The sequence below is a fragment of the Berghia stephanieae genome, chromosome 8 (genome assembly GCF_034508935.2).
Source record: "Berghia stephanieae isolate SIO BIC M18660-M18661 chromosome 8, UCSD_Bste_1.3, whole genome shotgun sequence".
Lineage (NCBI taxonomy): Eukaryota > Metazoa > Mollusca > Gastropoda > Nudibranchia > Aeolidiidae > Berghia > Berghia stephanieae.
Genome location: NC_088367.1, coordinates 7,276,823 through 7,294,322, shown reverse-complemented (window position 1 = coordinate 7,294,322; position 17,500 = coordinate 7,276,823). Strand labels below are relative to the sequence as shown.

The following is a 17,500-nucleotide window of genomic DNA, read 5'->3' as shown; positions in this document are numbered from 1 at the left end:
GTGTTGATAGAGGGGGGGGGGGGGGGGTTGTGGTAAGATGACTCGACCGGAAGGAAACGAGAAAGGAAACGCGGAGTAAATTTGAGAAAGCCATGATGGAATATTTTGTGGTTATTATCGATGTGTTCTATAAATTATTCAAGCTCAAATATTCCGAGGCAGGCAGAATAAAACTTACACTGACTGTCTGCTAGATGACACAGGAATGGACAACACCCGGGAGCTGCGTACGCTTATGGAGGACAGGACAGAATGGTGAAGACTTGTGGCTCATGTTGGGCGCCCCAAGGGGCGGCCTAAGTAAATAAGTAAGTAAATATTCCGATTATAATATCATTGTTTGGTTGTTTTGTTTTTGTCTGTTTATTTTTTTTATTTTGGTTTAATTTTTGTTTTTGTATATTTGTTTGTTTGTTATGTTTGTTTATTTGTTGTTGGGTTTTTTTTTTGTTTTTTTTTTGGGGGGGGGGTTAGTGGGTTTGTTTTTGTCACAGTAAAGGTTGTTCACAATTATCTTATTAAATTTTATTTTATTAAGAACTGAATTCATCTCACTCCAGTTATATTTCAGTAGGCTTAGATAAACTTTACCTTCTAATATTAGATCGTCTTTCCTTTTATAGCCTTCCCTCGAATTAATTTCTAATTAGTGAATACTTTTCGTTCTACATTCTGTCACGTAGCCACTTATTATAAAAGCTGATAGGTCTAACACTCTACACTCACTTTCTCTCCACAATCTATGCCGGACGGCCAGTCGCTCTATTCCTATATATATACTGGAAGATTTTTATCTTTTGGGACTTTGTAGATATTATATCTACACCATTAAGACGCCGGAGCTTTTAACTTTGACTGTATAATCTTCAAGGATCAAACCCAAGCCCGCTGTCAGAGGACTTCACAATAACTTCTTACCAATTGCCTGGAAGTGGAATTTTACGAGTCCAATCCTATTATCAGAGGAATAGATCATCCAAGCCCATCAACTGCCTGGAAACGTAAACTTACGAACCTGACATATTATCATAAGTTACGTAAAATATTCATATCTCTATTTGTAACTGCCACGATCACTGTTTATCTCTTTTAATTAAATTTCATCATTATTTTTATTTCATTGTAAACAAATCGTTAATTGTTTTTCATTTATAGTAACTAGTAAATTCTGGGGCCTCATTCTACATATATCTTTATGCATAGTCGAGTAGCTCTTTACTCACTTGAGACCATGACATTTTGGAGGGGACACATATAAAGAATTGAATTTATTTAGTTACTTATATCTATTTCATCTAACTTTAAAGTTTAAATTGTAAAACTCTTAATTGCCCCACTTGATCATATTTTAATTGAACTCCCTATTTACAGGATTATTTTTTTTTTCTTTTTCATTTCTTCATTTAAATGGAATAGCAATTTATCCATTCATTCTTTCATTCAAATTGAATAGCATTTTATTGATTCATTCCTTCATTCATTTATTCATTTATAAATTATTCATTCATTCATTGTTCATTCATTTATTTATTCATTCATTCATTCATTCATCCATTCATCCATTCATCCGTTTATTCACTCATTTATCCAATCATTCATACATTTATTCCTCCCTTCATTCTTTCATTCATACATTATCCATTCATTCATTCATCTATTCACTCAGTTTTTCATTCATTCATTCATTCCTTGTCCACTTTGTTATTATATCACTCATTTCATTTTGTTGTTTGCCTCATTCATGAATTGTTTTCAATATGTTTACATTCCATAACGATTCATTCACCTATCATCCAATCACTCAGTGTTGTGAACACATTTTGTAACTATTGTAAATCTTACGATATTTTATTGTTTTGTATTTCAGACATCACTGTTAAACACTCTTCAATGCCTAATTACAATTGTTGAACAACCATTAAACAAGAGAGAGGTCCCAGCCACGAACTGAGTTGGTAAATATATCCTTCATTATTCTCTTTTACATGAGTTGGGCATCACATAGTAACTATAGACATCGTGATTTGTTTTGCATAGGGATTTGTTTTAAATGCATTTTTGGCATATTACTGTTACCGAAAACCACTTATATATTATGTTCTGAAAAGTGAGTCTTTAAAAACTAAATAATAATAAAAGGAGTCTACTAGCCGTCGTGTTATATTTAGTGATAGATAACTTGGGATTATTTTGGCATCCTATTATTGTTATCACACTCTAGTATATTAGCGTCATTGCGAATAATTGTACACAAACTAACGACGAGTCACACACATTGGTGATACATTTTTCGTAGTAACATAGTTTAGAGTACACGCGATTGACACATTGTTATTGACACAAGTCATAATAACTCCGCATTGTATTGACACATTGCTTTATAAGATATAACGATAAAAGGCATCAAATTCAACATACATAATAAGTTGAAATAAGAGAGAGAGATTTCTAAAAATAGAACAGTTCATTCCAGTAAGTGTAAATAAATAAAACAGTCAGTAACAGTATCCTGTCAATATAATATATATAAAATATCGTAACTAATTTATTGCAACATGGAAGCATATAAAAGATACTTAAGTCTCGCAAAGGACTTAGAAATACCCCAGGAAAGAATATTTTCATGGTGCGAAGAGAAAGTAAAAGAAGAAAAAGAACATGAAGAAAGAATTCGTAGAGAAGAAAATGAAGAAAGAATTCGTAGAGAAGAAAAAGAACACGAAGAAAGAATACGTAGAGAAGAACGAGAAGAAAGAGTCCAAGAAAGGGAACTAAAAAGACAAATAGCTTTAGCAGAAGAAGAAACCAAAAGGACCCAAATGATGCTGGAAATTGAAAAAACAAAAACCGGTCATGAAAGAAAACATAATAATAGTGATGAATTTTTCGTGAAACTTCCACGCATGCCAACATACGATGAACGCTCAGACTGTCTAGAATCCTTCTTACACCGATTCGAAGTTCAGGCTAAAGGTTATCGTTGGCCAGAAAGCAAATGGGCCACAGCCTTGATTAACTGCTTATCTGGAGAACCGCTAAAAGTTTTCTATACCTTAACAACTGAAGATGCAGATGACTATGGAAAAATTAAAGACGCTCTACTAAAAAGATTTAGATTAACGGAAGATGGTTACCAGGAAAGGTTTCACACTGCAAAACCGGAAAATGGAGAAGACTTTAATACATTCGTGAACCGAATTACTCAATTTCTAAATCGGTGGCTTGAGTTGGCAAACGTAAAACAAGACGACTTTGCAGGCCTTTACTATCTCACGCTGAAGAATCGAATCTATCAAGCTTGCAACCCAGATTTAGTCGCATTCTTTAAAGAGAGAAAGCCAGAAAACTTGGACAAATTAAAGAAAACTTTAACAGCGCACATCCATTGACACCCCTTAGCAGAACATTGAAGGAACCATACTACGCTGCCGCTGCTCAGAGTCCATGTACACCTAAAGTTCAGTACTCAAATAGAACGAGCCGATCAATCACTCGGAACACGCAAGTGAAACAGGAGGATCATAGTAACAAACCATGGAACAAACAGTTCAATAGAGACCATAGCCGACCCTATCAAAACAAAACAAGAAATAGCACTGACAATAATACTGAGTATAAGAAAACCAACAAACCTATAATTAAATGTCAATATTGTGGAATGAAAGGCCACATAGCAGACAAATGTTACAAAATCGTGGGATATCCAAAAGAAACTGCAAATGCATCACTCCAAACAAGTGTAAACAATCAGACACGAGTAATGTCAGGAGAAAATATAAATGTGTATTGCGTGAAAGGTATGTCACTTTTAACACAAACTCACAAATCAGGATCGCTATTTTTTTGTGAAGGCAAAGCTAATGGAACTGATTGCAAAATATTGAGAGACACAGGATGCAGTACAGTAGGAATAAAAGCATCTTTGATCAATGACGAAGACAAAACTGGAAAAACGGTACAATGCATCACATTCAGTGGCACAGTCGAAACCTTTGAAACAGCTAACGTGTACATAGAAACCCCATACTATACAGGAATAGTGGAATGCTGTATACTTCCCAACCCCGTCGCTGATGTTATTGTTGGCAATATAAAAGGTCTTAAAGACAACCCAACAGATGTAAAAGAATGGTCATTAACCAAGAAACAGCTTGTCTAGCAGAAACAAGAAAGATGACTAAGATAACAGAGAAGCCAATGACTATTTCTCTTGAACCACAACAATTTGACAGGAACACGTTCATTGAAGAACAGAAAAAGGACCCGACTTTAACTTCATATTTCAATATCGCAAACAAAGGGACGAAATCAAAAGTTGAATACATCATTGAAAAAGATATTCTGTTCAGGTTACATAGGAAAAGAAATAAAATAGCTAAACAACTGGTCACGCCGAGTATTTACAGAAACAAAATCCTTGGAATAGCGCACGATTCAATAACTTCTGGACATCTTGGGAGCTCTTCCACATTGAAGAGAATATCCGAGAATTTCACATGGCCTGGAATTACTAAAGACGTCCGAGAATATGTGAAATCTTGTGACACATGCCAAAGAAGAGTCGCAAAAGGCAGAATACCGAGATTGCCATTAGAGACAACCCCAGTTATTGAAAAAGTTTTTCAAAAAGTTGCAATTGACATTATAGGCCCTTTAACAAAATCAGATAGAAACCATACACACATACTAACACTAGTCGATTACGCAACCAGGTGGCCAGAAGCGATAGCATTGAAATCAACTACATCGGATCACATAGCTGAAGCATTGATGACAATTTTTACTAGAATAGGCATACCAAATGAGATACTGTCGGACAATGGACCCCAATTTACATCACATATGATGCATGAAACCATGAAACTCATGGGAATCCAACACTCATTCACAACTCCCTACCACCCCCAAGCAAATGGTCTTTGTGAAAGATTTAATGGCACTCTAAAAAATATGTTAAGAAAAGTGTCAGCAGAAAAACCAGATGATTGGGACAGATACTTACCAGCAATCCTATTTGCATATAGAGAAATACCCCAAGAATCTACAGGCTACTCCCCAGTTGAGTTGATGTATGGACGATCACCTCGCGGCCCGATCAATATAGTAGCCGACATTTGTAAAGGGAATGAGGAGGACAATAACGAAATTATGTTTGCTTACGAATATGTAAGAAACCTGAAAGACAGAATAGAGGACACGTGTAAGCTAGCACAGGAATCCGTCACTAAAAAAAGCAGAGAAATACAAGGAATACTCCGATAGAAAAAGCAAGTCAAGAAAATTTGAGATTGGTGACAAAGTACTAATACTCTTACCCGATGACTCGAGTAAACTTTTAGCTACATGGAAAGGACCATTCAAAATAACAGCAGTAAAATCTAATGTTAATTACGAGATTAAAATTAACAACACAACAAAGACATTCCATGCAAATATGCTAAAAAAGTATTTTGATAGAGACACAGTGTCGCAACCTATGTTTACTAATATCGAAGCTTCAAATACAGGATTGATCATACCGTTGGTCATGGGACACAGACACCCGAGACAGAAAAACAAACAAAAATCGCACAATTGCAACCACCTAAGACAAAAAAAGAAGTACGCAAAGTACTTGGGCTCCTAAATTTTTACAGGAAATACATTTACAACTTCGCGCACATCGCGACACCGCTAACAAATCTGACAAAGAATGGGTCACCGAACAAAATTGTTTGGACAGAAGTGTGTCAGAATAGCTTTAACCAATTAAAGGCATTACTCTGTTCAGAACCAATTCTTAAATTACCCGACATATCAAAAGAATTTGTTGTAAGAACTGACGCGTCTGATAAGGGCATCGCAGGTGTACTATTACAGGAACATGAGGGAACTCTAATGCCTTGCTTATATGCAAGCAGAAAATTATTGGACAGAGAATCACGATACTCTGTAATAGAGCGTGAAGGACTGGCCATCGTCTTTGCTTTAAAGACATTCAGCAGATATCTACTGCTAAAAGAGTTTGTGGTCGAAACGGACCATAAACCACTCACGTACATAAGAAATAACAAAATGAATAATAGTAGAGTACTAAGGTGGAGTCTATTTTTGCAAAATTACACTTTCAGTATCTCTCACATACCAGGCTGTGAAATATTCACGCCGACCTACTTTCTCGATTAGTATAAACACGTGAGAAGGGTATAAGTTAACCTCTCATGCATACTGTTAGTTACCTCGAAAATTATGCCAAATCAGAACGCACAAATTCGATAATTTTATTTGTAAACATGATGACCCAACTTAATGTAACATTGAGTATTGTTTGGATATATATACCATACCCATTCATGATTTGGGAAATCTTCTCTTTATCTATTATTGTTATGAATTTTCACTCATTTATGATTAATAAGTGAAATGTCAATATTCCATTTACATTTTCATTCATTTCATTCAGTAAATTACCTTCATATCATCGACTTAAATCATGCTTCATTGCCATCACTATTGTTTATCACAATGATTTGTAATCACATTGCCATCATATTGTTTATCACAATGATTTGTAATCACAATCTTTCATTGTTATTGTCACCCATTCATATACCTACGTTAATATAAACATTTCCATGTCTAGTTAATAAATAATTTAATTGTAGCACAAATCATAACAATGGATTAATGCTAGAGTATCATGATAGTAAATTTACTTCCGTTTGTAAAATCTATCTTTCCCATAATGGTTAAAGAGTATATTTTAAACGTGGGTGGGGGGTGTCACAGTAAAGGTTGTTCACAATTATCTTATTAAATTTTATTTTATTAAGAACTGAATTCATCTCACTCCAGTTATATTTCAGTAGGCTTAGATAAACTTTACCTTCTAATATTAGATCGTCTTTCCTTTTATAGCCTTCCCTCGAATTAATTTCTAATTAGTGAATACTTTTCGTTCTACATTCTGTCACGTAGCCACTTATTATAAAAGCTGATAGGTCTAACACTCTACACTCACTTTCTCTCCACAATCTATGCCGGACGGCCAGTCGCTCTATTCCTATATATATACTGGAAGATTTTTATCTTTTGGGACTTTGTAGATATTATATCTACACCATTAAGACGCCGGAGCTTTTAACTTTGACTGTATAATCTTCAAGGATCAAACCCAAGCCCGCTGTCAGAGGACTTCACAATAACTTCTTACCAATTGCCTGGAAGTGGAATTTTACGAGTCCAATCCTATTATCAGAGGAATAGATCATCCAAGCCCATCAACTGCCTGGAAACGTAAACTTACGAACCTGACATATTATCATAAGTTACGTAAAATATTCATATCTCTATTTGTAACTGCCACGATCACTGTTTATCTCTTTTAATTAAATTTCATCATTATTTTTATTTCATTGTAAACAAATCGTTAATTGTTTTTCATTTATAGTAACTAGTAAATTCTGGGGCCTCATTCTACATATATCTTTATGCATAGTCGAGTAGCTCTTTACTCACTTGAGACCATGACAGTTTTGTTTTTTTTGTGTTGTTTTTGTTTTCATTTTATTAACGAATCACGTTTTTTTCACTGTCACTATCCATCATTCTTATTTCTCGTTTAAGAAGCCTGACCGCATTTCGGCAACGATGGGAGGGATTTCTATTGAATATTGACAAGAAGAAGAAGAAGAAGAAGAAGAAGAAGAAGAAGAAGAAGAAGAAGAAGAAGAAGAAGAAGAAGAAGAAGAAGAAGAAGAAGAAGAAGAAGAAGAAGAAGAAGAAGAAGAAGAAGAAGAAGAAGAAGAAGAAGAAGAAGAAGAAGAAGAAGGAGGAGGAGGAGGAGGAAGAGGAGGAGGACAAGAAGAAAGAAGAGGAGATGGAAAGGAAGAAGAGAAGGAAATTGGTAGAGGAAGAGGAGGATGAGAAAGAGAAAAAGAACGAGGCGGTGGTGGTTGTGGCGAGGAGGAGGAGGAGGAGGACAAGAAGAAATAAGAGGAGATGGCAAAGGAAGAAGAGAAGGAAATTGAGTTGGTAGAGGAGGATGAGAAAGAGAAAAAGAACGAGGCGGTGGTGGTTGTGGTGAGATGGAGGAGGAGGAGGAGGACAGGAGGAAGGAGGATGGAAAAAGAAGAAGAGAAGAGTGTGAAGAAATATAGATAGTTTGAAGTTGAAGTCACTCAGGTCTTTGTTATTGTTTTTTGTCATCCGCGTTTATGAGTAATTCCCACTAAACTGTATTAACCAGGCTATAAACGTTCATGGTTACACACAGTTTTGTGTGTTGGTCCGTTATACTTCCGGATGGCAATGTTGTGAGCTTCTTAGCCAAGCGCATACCATCTATAAGAGATACGAAGCCAATCCAATCCAATCATGACGCCAGATCCAGATATAGACCCAAGGTCTGGGGGGCCATGAACAGTTTTAACGAGACGGGTCGATAGGCCAGCCATGGGTGGGCGTGGCAGGCAATTATCTTATTATACTTATACTACGTTATAATATTGTTATCACTTTTATCATTCGTTACGATATATATATATATATATATATATATATATATATATATATATATATATATATATATATAATATATATATATATAGATATGTGTATTATGTATATCGGGCAATAAACAATTCCACAGGTAAACGATAGGCAGTATGCAGGTGACGTCACCACAACCAATTTGTTTATTTATCTTTTGTAATTATTGTGTGTGTGTGTGTGTGTGTTGTCTGTGTGTGTGTGGGGGGGGGGTGTCATTCATGCTATTAGATAAAATACTCGTCTATTCTACCCGCCAGATCAATCGTGCAAACACACAAAACTATGCGTAACGTTTTCCTCCTATCAGTATTGCAATGATTATTTTGTTGTTGTGTTTTGGGACACCGAGAATGCTGTTCTGTCAACTCCTGAATATGGCAAGAGAGCGTGAGAAAACACACAGACGCACACACACACACACACATACACAAACACAAACACACACACACACACACATACAATCAGACACCACACACTTACAACCATCACACAATACTCAAAGCACACCAAGAACAGGACAATAGTAATATCATAGTATCGAGCCCTCCAACCTCATGCATAAATAAACGCCTGGATTCCCCAAAGAATCAAAGACGCAGTTTTACTTACTTGGTCCCACACTGATAGAGCATACGTTCCTAGGACTTCATATACAAGAAGTCATTGATACGTTCCCATCTCCATCCATTGACAAAACGCACTATTGGTTGGTTTGGGTTGTTATTTATTTTGTTGTTGTTTTTGTTTGACTGGGTTTTTTTTTGTTTTTGTTTTGTTTTGTTTTGTTTTGTTTTTTTTTTGTTTTTTTTTTTGTTGTTTTTTTTTTGTTTTTTGTTTTGTTTTTGTTTTGTTTTTCTGTTGTTTTTATTTTTGTTTTTTTGTTTGTTTTTTTTTTTTTTTGGGGGGGGGTAGGTTTTCTTTTTCTTGGGGGGGGGGGGGGGGAAGAGTTGTTTCAATTTTCTTTTTTGTATTTTTGTAAAGGCAAAATATCGATGGATGAAATAAAATGTGCCGTAGGTAATCATACAACCCCAAGACTTCATTTAAGTCTCAGGTTTAAAATAATTTGATGAAAAAAAAAGGGGGGGGGGGACATGGTTAGAGTGCGACAGACATACAGATATACAGACAGACAAACAGGCATACAGTCATACAGACATACGGACATACAAATGGTACAGGTTGATAACGTGATTGTCACCGGTAAATCGGGTGGTGAACTGATAGAACCTCAAATACTAATTGACTCAAGGGGGGGGGGGGGAACAGACAGGCAAAGAGAGCAAGAGAGTAGAGGAGAGAGATAGAGAGAGAGGGGGGAGGGGAAAGAGAGAGAAAAAGAGAGAAAGAGGGGAGGGAGAGAGGGAGAGAGAGAGAGAGAGAGAGAGAGAGAGAGAGAGAGAGAGAGAGAGAGAGAGAGAGAGAGTGACAATGTAAAGAGAATCAAGGGAGGCCAATGTGAAAACACTCATCAATGTAAATCCTTACCCCATGTTTAGAATATCCAATCTTCCAAGTACAACAACGAATATCCACCAGTCTATATCATAGGACGAATCACACACCCACCAAAGACACGGCTACAAATCCTGGGCCCTGCAATGGATGGACACAAGACAAAAGTCACTTGGGAACAACGAAAAAGTAACAAAACAAAAAAAAAAGAAAGAAAGAAATAAAAAGAAATATGTCATTTCTGTATAACTAGTTTCATTCGTAGTGGTTTGATTTAGAAATAAACAAATTAATCAATCTAAAAATAATGAAATATATAATAGTAATAATAATAATAATAATAATAATAATAATAATAATAATAATAATAATAATGATAATAATGATAATAATAATAATGATAATATAATAATAATAATAATAATAATAATAATAATAATAATAATAATAATAATAATAATAATAATAATAATAATAATAATAATAATAATAATAATATAATAATAATAATAATAACAATCTTAAAAGCAAGTTGAAAAACATAATAATATAGATAGTATGCAGATGACGTCACTCAGGCCTTTGTTATTGTTTTTGCCATCCGCGTTTGTGAGTTGTTCTCACTAAACTGTATTAACCAGACTATAAAAGTTCATGGTTACACAGAGTTTGTGTGTTGGTCCGTTATACTTCCGGATGGCAATGTTGTGAACTCCTTGGCCAAGCGCATTCTATCTATATTATACGGAGACAGAAGACACAACAAGTGATCTCCCTTCCCTCCCTGCCCACTATGAGAGAACAAAAGGCCCCACCCAGTTCAATTCAACTGAGTTTGGTTCAACATATAGATAGATCGAAGATAACGTCACTCAGGTCTTTGTTATTGTTATTGTTTTTTTATTTTTATTGTTTTTTTTTTTTTGCCATCCGCGTTTATGAGTAATGCTCACTGAACTGCATTAACCCGACTATAAACGTTCATGGATACACACAGTGTTGTGTGTTAGTCCGTTATACTTCGGGATGGCAATGTTATGAGCCTCTTAGGCAAGCGCATACTATCTATATACGACATATAATCTTTTATGGCATGTTAACAGTACATAAACAAAACAAACAAACAAAACCATAACCTTAAGTGATTTTTTTTTTTTCAATTTAAACATTCATTAGATCTACATATTTAAACACAAGGAAGGTCAACAGATGAAATAACCAAAATGCCTTTGGAGATTAAAACTGGTACAGTACAGGTGCTAAATGAACAGACGACAGTTATTTTTGATGAACTTGGACGAATCAATGCCTCATCTGACAACTATGACAAGAGGACAGCCAGAGACAATGGGGCAAGGTTAATTGGTTGTATGGAGTTGGGTGTGTGTGTGTGTGTGTGTGTGTGTGTGTATGTGTGTGTGTGGGTGGGTGGGTGTGTATATGTGTTTGTGTTTGTTTTGGGGGGCGGTTGGTATATTATGTGTTTGCACGTGTGATATGTGTGAGTTGTGCTTATCATCTGTATTTGTGATGTGTGCAAGTGTGTGTGTGTGTAAGGTGTGTATTGAAAAGAGTGTGTTGTGGTGTTTAACCCTTACACAGCTATTGTTTATTTAATACTTGCGTGACATTAGTCCAGGAAATCAATATGTTTGTTTATTATTAGTATTTTTTAACCCAATACCATCTTTAAACCTTCATACAATATATAACAATCTGGAAACCTTGTCGATATAGTATCGTCCATGAAAGAGAAATAGTCTTGGCATAAGAGGTGGGGGGGGGGGGGGGGGTGCGGCAAAATCCTATGCATGGGAAGTAAAACTATTTTTTTTTCTAATTCTATTTGACCAAATTCGACTCGGGTGTGAATGAATATCTAGCTCCAAGTGGTGTCAGATGTTGTAAAAATGTTAGTGCAAATGACGCCTAACAGACAACCATTACTGTGTGAAAAGGGAACATTGTTCCAAGCGGCTTACTGCGGGAATAAATGGAAGTATTGTTAAGCGCATTGGACATTTGTGGAAATGCACTTATAACTGTTCATATTCATTTAATGGGCACGATCTATATTACATTTCCATGTGCTCGAGGTCATTGGTCACATTGCAAAGTGTGCTCAAAATGACCCACTTAGTGAAAAACGTTCACAATTTGAGAAATATCCAACGTTACAATTGGTCATTTTGCTCAGCATGACTCATGGGTATGTTTACAACTTTCACAAACAAAGCAGCGTGTTTAGATGCATTGAGAAATGTCCAATCGTTGTACAGCAACAAATCATGTGATTGATGACTAGGTTGGACTAAAACACGAATATAGATCGACCCCATTCACAAAGAATATATGACCGACCACCAGTTCGGATTTGATAAAATAACAACTGACCTTATCGGCAGGGCTGGAGGGCCGGTGGGGAAGGATAGAAGCAATGAGGAGGAAGAATGTGGAATATTATTATTATTATTATTATTATTATTATTATTATTATTATTATTATTATTATTATTATTATTATTATTATTATTATTATTATCATTATTATATTATTATTATTATTATTATTATTATTTATTATTATTATTATTATTATTATTATTATTATTTATTATTATTATTATTATTATTATTATTATTATTATTATTATTATTATTATTATTATTATTATTATTATTATTATATATTATTATTATTATTATTATTATTATTATTATTATTATTATTATTATTATTATTATTATTATTATAATCATTATTATTATTATTTATTATTATTATTATTATTATTATTATTATTATTATTATTATAAAGAGACGAGAGGTTTGTTGAAGGAGGGGTGGTGGGGGTGGGTGGATGGAAGATGTTAGTGGCCCATACCATGGTAGGTATAAACAAGAACATTTGGCTGATGATGACGATGATGATGAGCATAAAGATGACGATATACCCGAAAACAATTTAATAAGAAATTTTAATCATCTCAAAAAATAGTCGCTCAATTTTTCTGAGTGTTCTTTCTGTCCGTTTGTGATTTGCTTTGCTGTATTTTTGTTTGTTTTGTTGCTTTTTGTTGTTTTGTTTGTTTTTGTTTTGTTTTTGTTTTTTGTTTGTTTGTTTTGGGGGGGGGGGGTGCAGTTGTTTTTTTTTAAATTATTATTATTATTTTAAACTGATCTTTTATCCATTGCTATAAACACATTCGCTGACTTCTCTCTATAATTTTTATTTATTTATTTTATTTTTGTACTATTATTTGAAACTCAAGCCTGCTCGGACAGAGTTAAAATGTCAGATAGTTTCGTAATGATGAGTTAGGTGTGTGTGTGTTTGTGTGTATGTGTGTGAATGTGTGTGTGTTGGGGGAAAAAAAAGGGGGGGGGAGTGGGTGTTTAGGACTATCAAAATCCAAGCGAGGACAGGTATGATAATGATAAACGATTGTATGTGGGTCATCACACACACACACACACAGACATTCCAATGGACCGTAATGATAAGGTCAGCTATCATTGTGAGTGTGCCTGTAAATCCCCTAATCAAACAGTCAAACAAACACTCTCTGTGTTGTTCCTTGATACAGGAGAGATTAAACACGAGCAAACAAAAATGGCGACACAATGCCAAAGTATCTCGCCGGTTTATATTATTTTTATTTTTATTACCATCATCATCATCATCATCATGATCGTTGTCGTCGTTATTATCATCATCATCATCATCATCATCATCATCATCATCATCATCATCATCATCATCATTATTATTATTATTATTATTATTATTATTATTTTATTATTATTTTTATTATTATTATTATTATATTATTATCATCATCAAATCATATTATTATTATTTTATTATTATTATTTATTATTATTATTATTTTCATGATTATTATTATTATTATTATATTATTATTATTATTATTATATTTATTATTCATCATCAAATCTTATTTATATTATTATTTATTATTATTATTTTATTATTATATTATTATCATATTTTATTATTATTATTATTATTATTTTTATTATTATTATTTTATTTATATTATTATTATTATATTATTATTATTTGTATTATTATTATTGTTATTATATTATTGTTATTATTGCCAGCATCATCATTATTCATTCATGATCCACAGTCTTATTCTGATAAGTAGATAGGACTGGCATGATTTACATACAGGTAATAAATGTTATCAATGTATGGGAAAGATCTATAGATAGTATGCGCTTGGCTAAGAAGCTCACAACATTGCCATCCGGAAGTATAACGGGCCAACAAAAACAAAAACTCTGTGTAACCATGAACTTTTATAGTTTGGATAATACAGTTAAGTGAGAATTACTCATAAAAATGGATGGCAAAAAACAATAACAAAGACACGAGTGACCTCAACTTCATTCTATCTATAATCAGGCTTTCGTCCAACCGAGTCGTTGATCACGTGATTTGTTGCTGTCCAAGGATTGAATGTAAACACGCCGCTTTGTTTTTGAAAGATGTAAACATACCAAAGAGTCAAGCTGAACAAAAGGACTTATTGATAGTATGCGCTTGGCTCAAAAGCTCATAACATTGCCATCCGGAAGTATAACGGACCACAACACAAAACTCTGTATAACCATGAACTTTTATAGTCTGGATAATACAGTTAAGTGCGAATTACTCATAAACGTGGATGGCAAAAAACAATAACAAAGACCTGAGTGACGTCAACTTCAATCTATCTATACATCCGCCAGCCGGATATTACGGACCAACACACACAACTATGTGTAACCTTAAACGTTTATAGTGTGATTGATAGAATGCAGTCAGAACGAATCATAAGAATGGCTGGCTAAAAACAGTAACATCTATAGATAGTATGCACTTGGCTAAGAAGCTCACAACATTGCCATCCGGAAACATAATGGACCAACACACAAAATGATGTGTAACCTTGAACGTTTATAGATAGTATGAAGTTGACGTCATTCTGGTCTTTGTTATTGTTTTTTGCCATCCCCCCGCGTTTATGAGTAATGCTCACTGAACTGTATTAACCAGACTATAAACGTTCATGGATACACACAGTTTTATGTGTTGGTCCGTTATACTTCCGGATGGCAACGGACAAACACACAATGAACGTTTATAGATAGAATGCGCTTGGCCAAGGAGTTCACAACATTGCCATCCGGAAGTATAACGGACCAACACACAAACTTTGTGTAACCATGAACTTTTATAGTCTGGTTAATACAGTTTAGTGAGAACAACTCACAAACGCGGATGGCAAAAACCATAACAAAGGCCTGAGTGACGTCATCTGCATACTATCTATAGTCGGGTTAATACAGTTCAGTGAGCATTACTCATAAACGCGTATGGCAAAAAACAATAACAAAGACCTGAGTGACGTCATCTTCGAACTATCTATAGCGTTTGTGAGTTGTTCTCACTAAACTGTATTAACCAGACTATAAAAGTTCATGGTTACACAGAGTTTGTGTGTTGGTCCGTTATACTTCCGGATGGCAATGTTGTGAACTCCTTGGCCAAGCGCATTCTATCTATAAGCTCAGAAAGAGGGCAGGGACTGTTGCATGCATTGGACACTGTTAGCTTCATAATCAAATCAATATTTCCATTCGCCACAAATCTTGCATGGACAAAATCTCTATACATAATTTATAAAATTAAAAAGAATTCTTGTAAGCTTGAATAAAATAGAGGGCCGCTCAATCAACAGTAAACTGAACACTAAGCACACAAACATACAAACATTTACATAGATACAACCACATACACACTCACTTTACACACACCAACACCCCGCTTATACACACCCCGTCCTTCCTCATCAAGAGGAATAAAGGGAATTTACTCTTCTTTATAAAATTTTCCCTGACAGACGCACATCCACAAACACACACACACTCACACACACACACACACACACACACACACACACACACACACAAACGGATCATGTGTCACATATTGAAGCTAATCTACCATACTGTGTAATTACATAATGTATATAGATAGTATGCGTTTGGCTAAGAAACTCATAACATTGCCATCCGGAAGTATAACGGACCAACACACAAAACTGTGTGTATCAATGAACGTTTATAGTCAGGTTAATACAGTTCAGTGAGCATTACTCATGAACGCGGATGGCAAATAACAATAACAAAGACCCGATTGACGTTATCTTCAAACTATCTATATCTAAAATGACCCTCTGTCCTGTCCAAAAAAAAAAAAAAACTCTCAAACCCGGGACTTCCTCAAAGACCCAGGATTGAGATGTTTTTGCCAAGATGAGGATCATTTTAATCGATCGATATTTGAAGGCCGAGTTTTCTGGCAAAATTTTTAATATATGCGTTTTTACAGAGTACAGCAGTAATGATGATAAAAGGCAACTACTTCAGCTCCTCAATAGATAGTTCGAAGATGACGTCACTCAGGTCTTTGTTATTGTTTTTTGCCATCCGCGTTTATGAGTAATTCTCACTGAACTGTATCAACCCGATACACACAGTTTTGTGTTGGTCCGTTATAGTTACGGATGGCAATGTTATGAGCTTATTAGCCAAGCGCATACTATCTATCTATAGATAGTTCGAAGATGACGTCACTCGGGCCTTTGTTATTGTTTTTGCCATCCGCGTTTGTGAGTTGTTCTCACTAAACTGTAATAACAAGACTATAAAAGTTCATGGTTACACAGAGTTTGTGTGTTGGTCATTTATACTTCCGGATGGCAATGTTGTGAACTCCTTGGCCAAGCGCATTCTATAGATAGTTCGAAGATGACGTCACTCAGGTCTCTGTTATTGTTTTTTTGCCATCCGCGTTCATGGGTAATGCTCACTGAACTGTATTAACCCGACTATAAATGTTCATGGATACACACAGTTTTGTGTGTTGGTCCGTTATACTTCCGGATGGCAATGTTATGAGCTTATTAGCCAAGCGCATACTATCTATCTATAGATAGGTCGAAGATGACGTCACTCAAGCCTTTGTTTTTGTATTTTGCCGCCAGCTTTTGTGAGTGATACTCACTAAACTGTATTACCCCGACTATAAAAGTTCATGGTTACACATAGTTTTGTGTGTTGGTCCGTTATACTTCCGGATGGCAATGTGATGAGCTTCTTAGCCAATCGCATACTATCTATAGATAAGAGGAGAAAAGCTGGACCAGTGTTTGTTTTTGTTTTTAAGGAGATTTTTTAATGGTTCTTTCGACACATCTAGGTCATAGGTCATATCAGAGCCAGGAAAAAAGGAATAAAATGGGAAAGTAAAAAAAAAACTGATTTATGATTCAAAGCACCAAGAAACAGTAAGACAAAGCGGATTGGTGTGAAAGGGGGAAATTCCAAGGGCAAAATGTCGGTGTACTTAGTTTGAGGTCACTTTGAAGTAGAAGTCTCATCCAGACACAAGCAAAGGATCGCAATAAGAGGAATTGAATACACTCAAATGTTCAC

The 17,500-nt window shown here is 34.9% G+C and overlaps 1 protein-coding gene across 3 annotated transcripts in view; it reads right to left on the bottom strand.

Annotated features, from left to right (window-relative positions):
- LOC144978098 (rho family-interacting cell polarization regulator 2-like) overlaps nucleotides 1-17,500 on the bottom strand; it is a 130,772-nt gene that overhangs the window by 105,969 nt on the left and 7,303 nt on the right. For all 3 annotated transcript variants that reach the window (XM_078923707.1, XM_078923703.1, XM_078923704.1), the window contains exon 2: nucleotides 10,021-10,128. The gene's annotated coding sequence lies outside the window, so the exon portion shown is untranslated. The remainder of the gene's footprint in view (nucleotides 1-10,020; nucleotides 10,129-17,500) is intronic.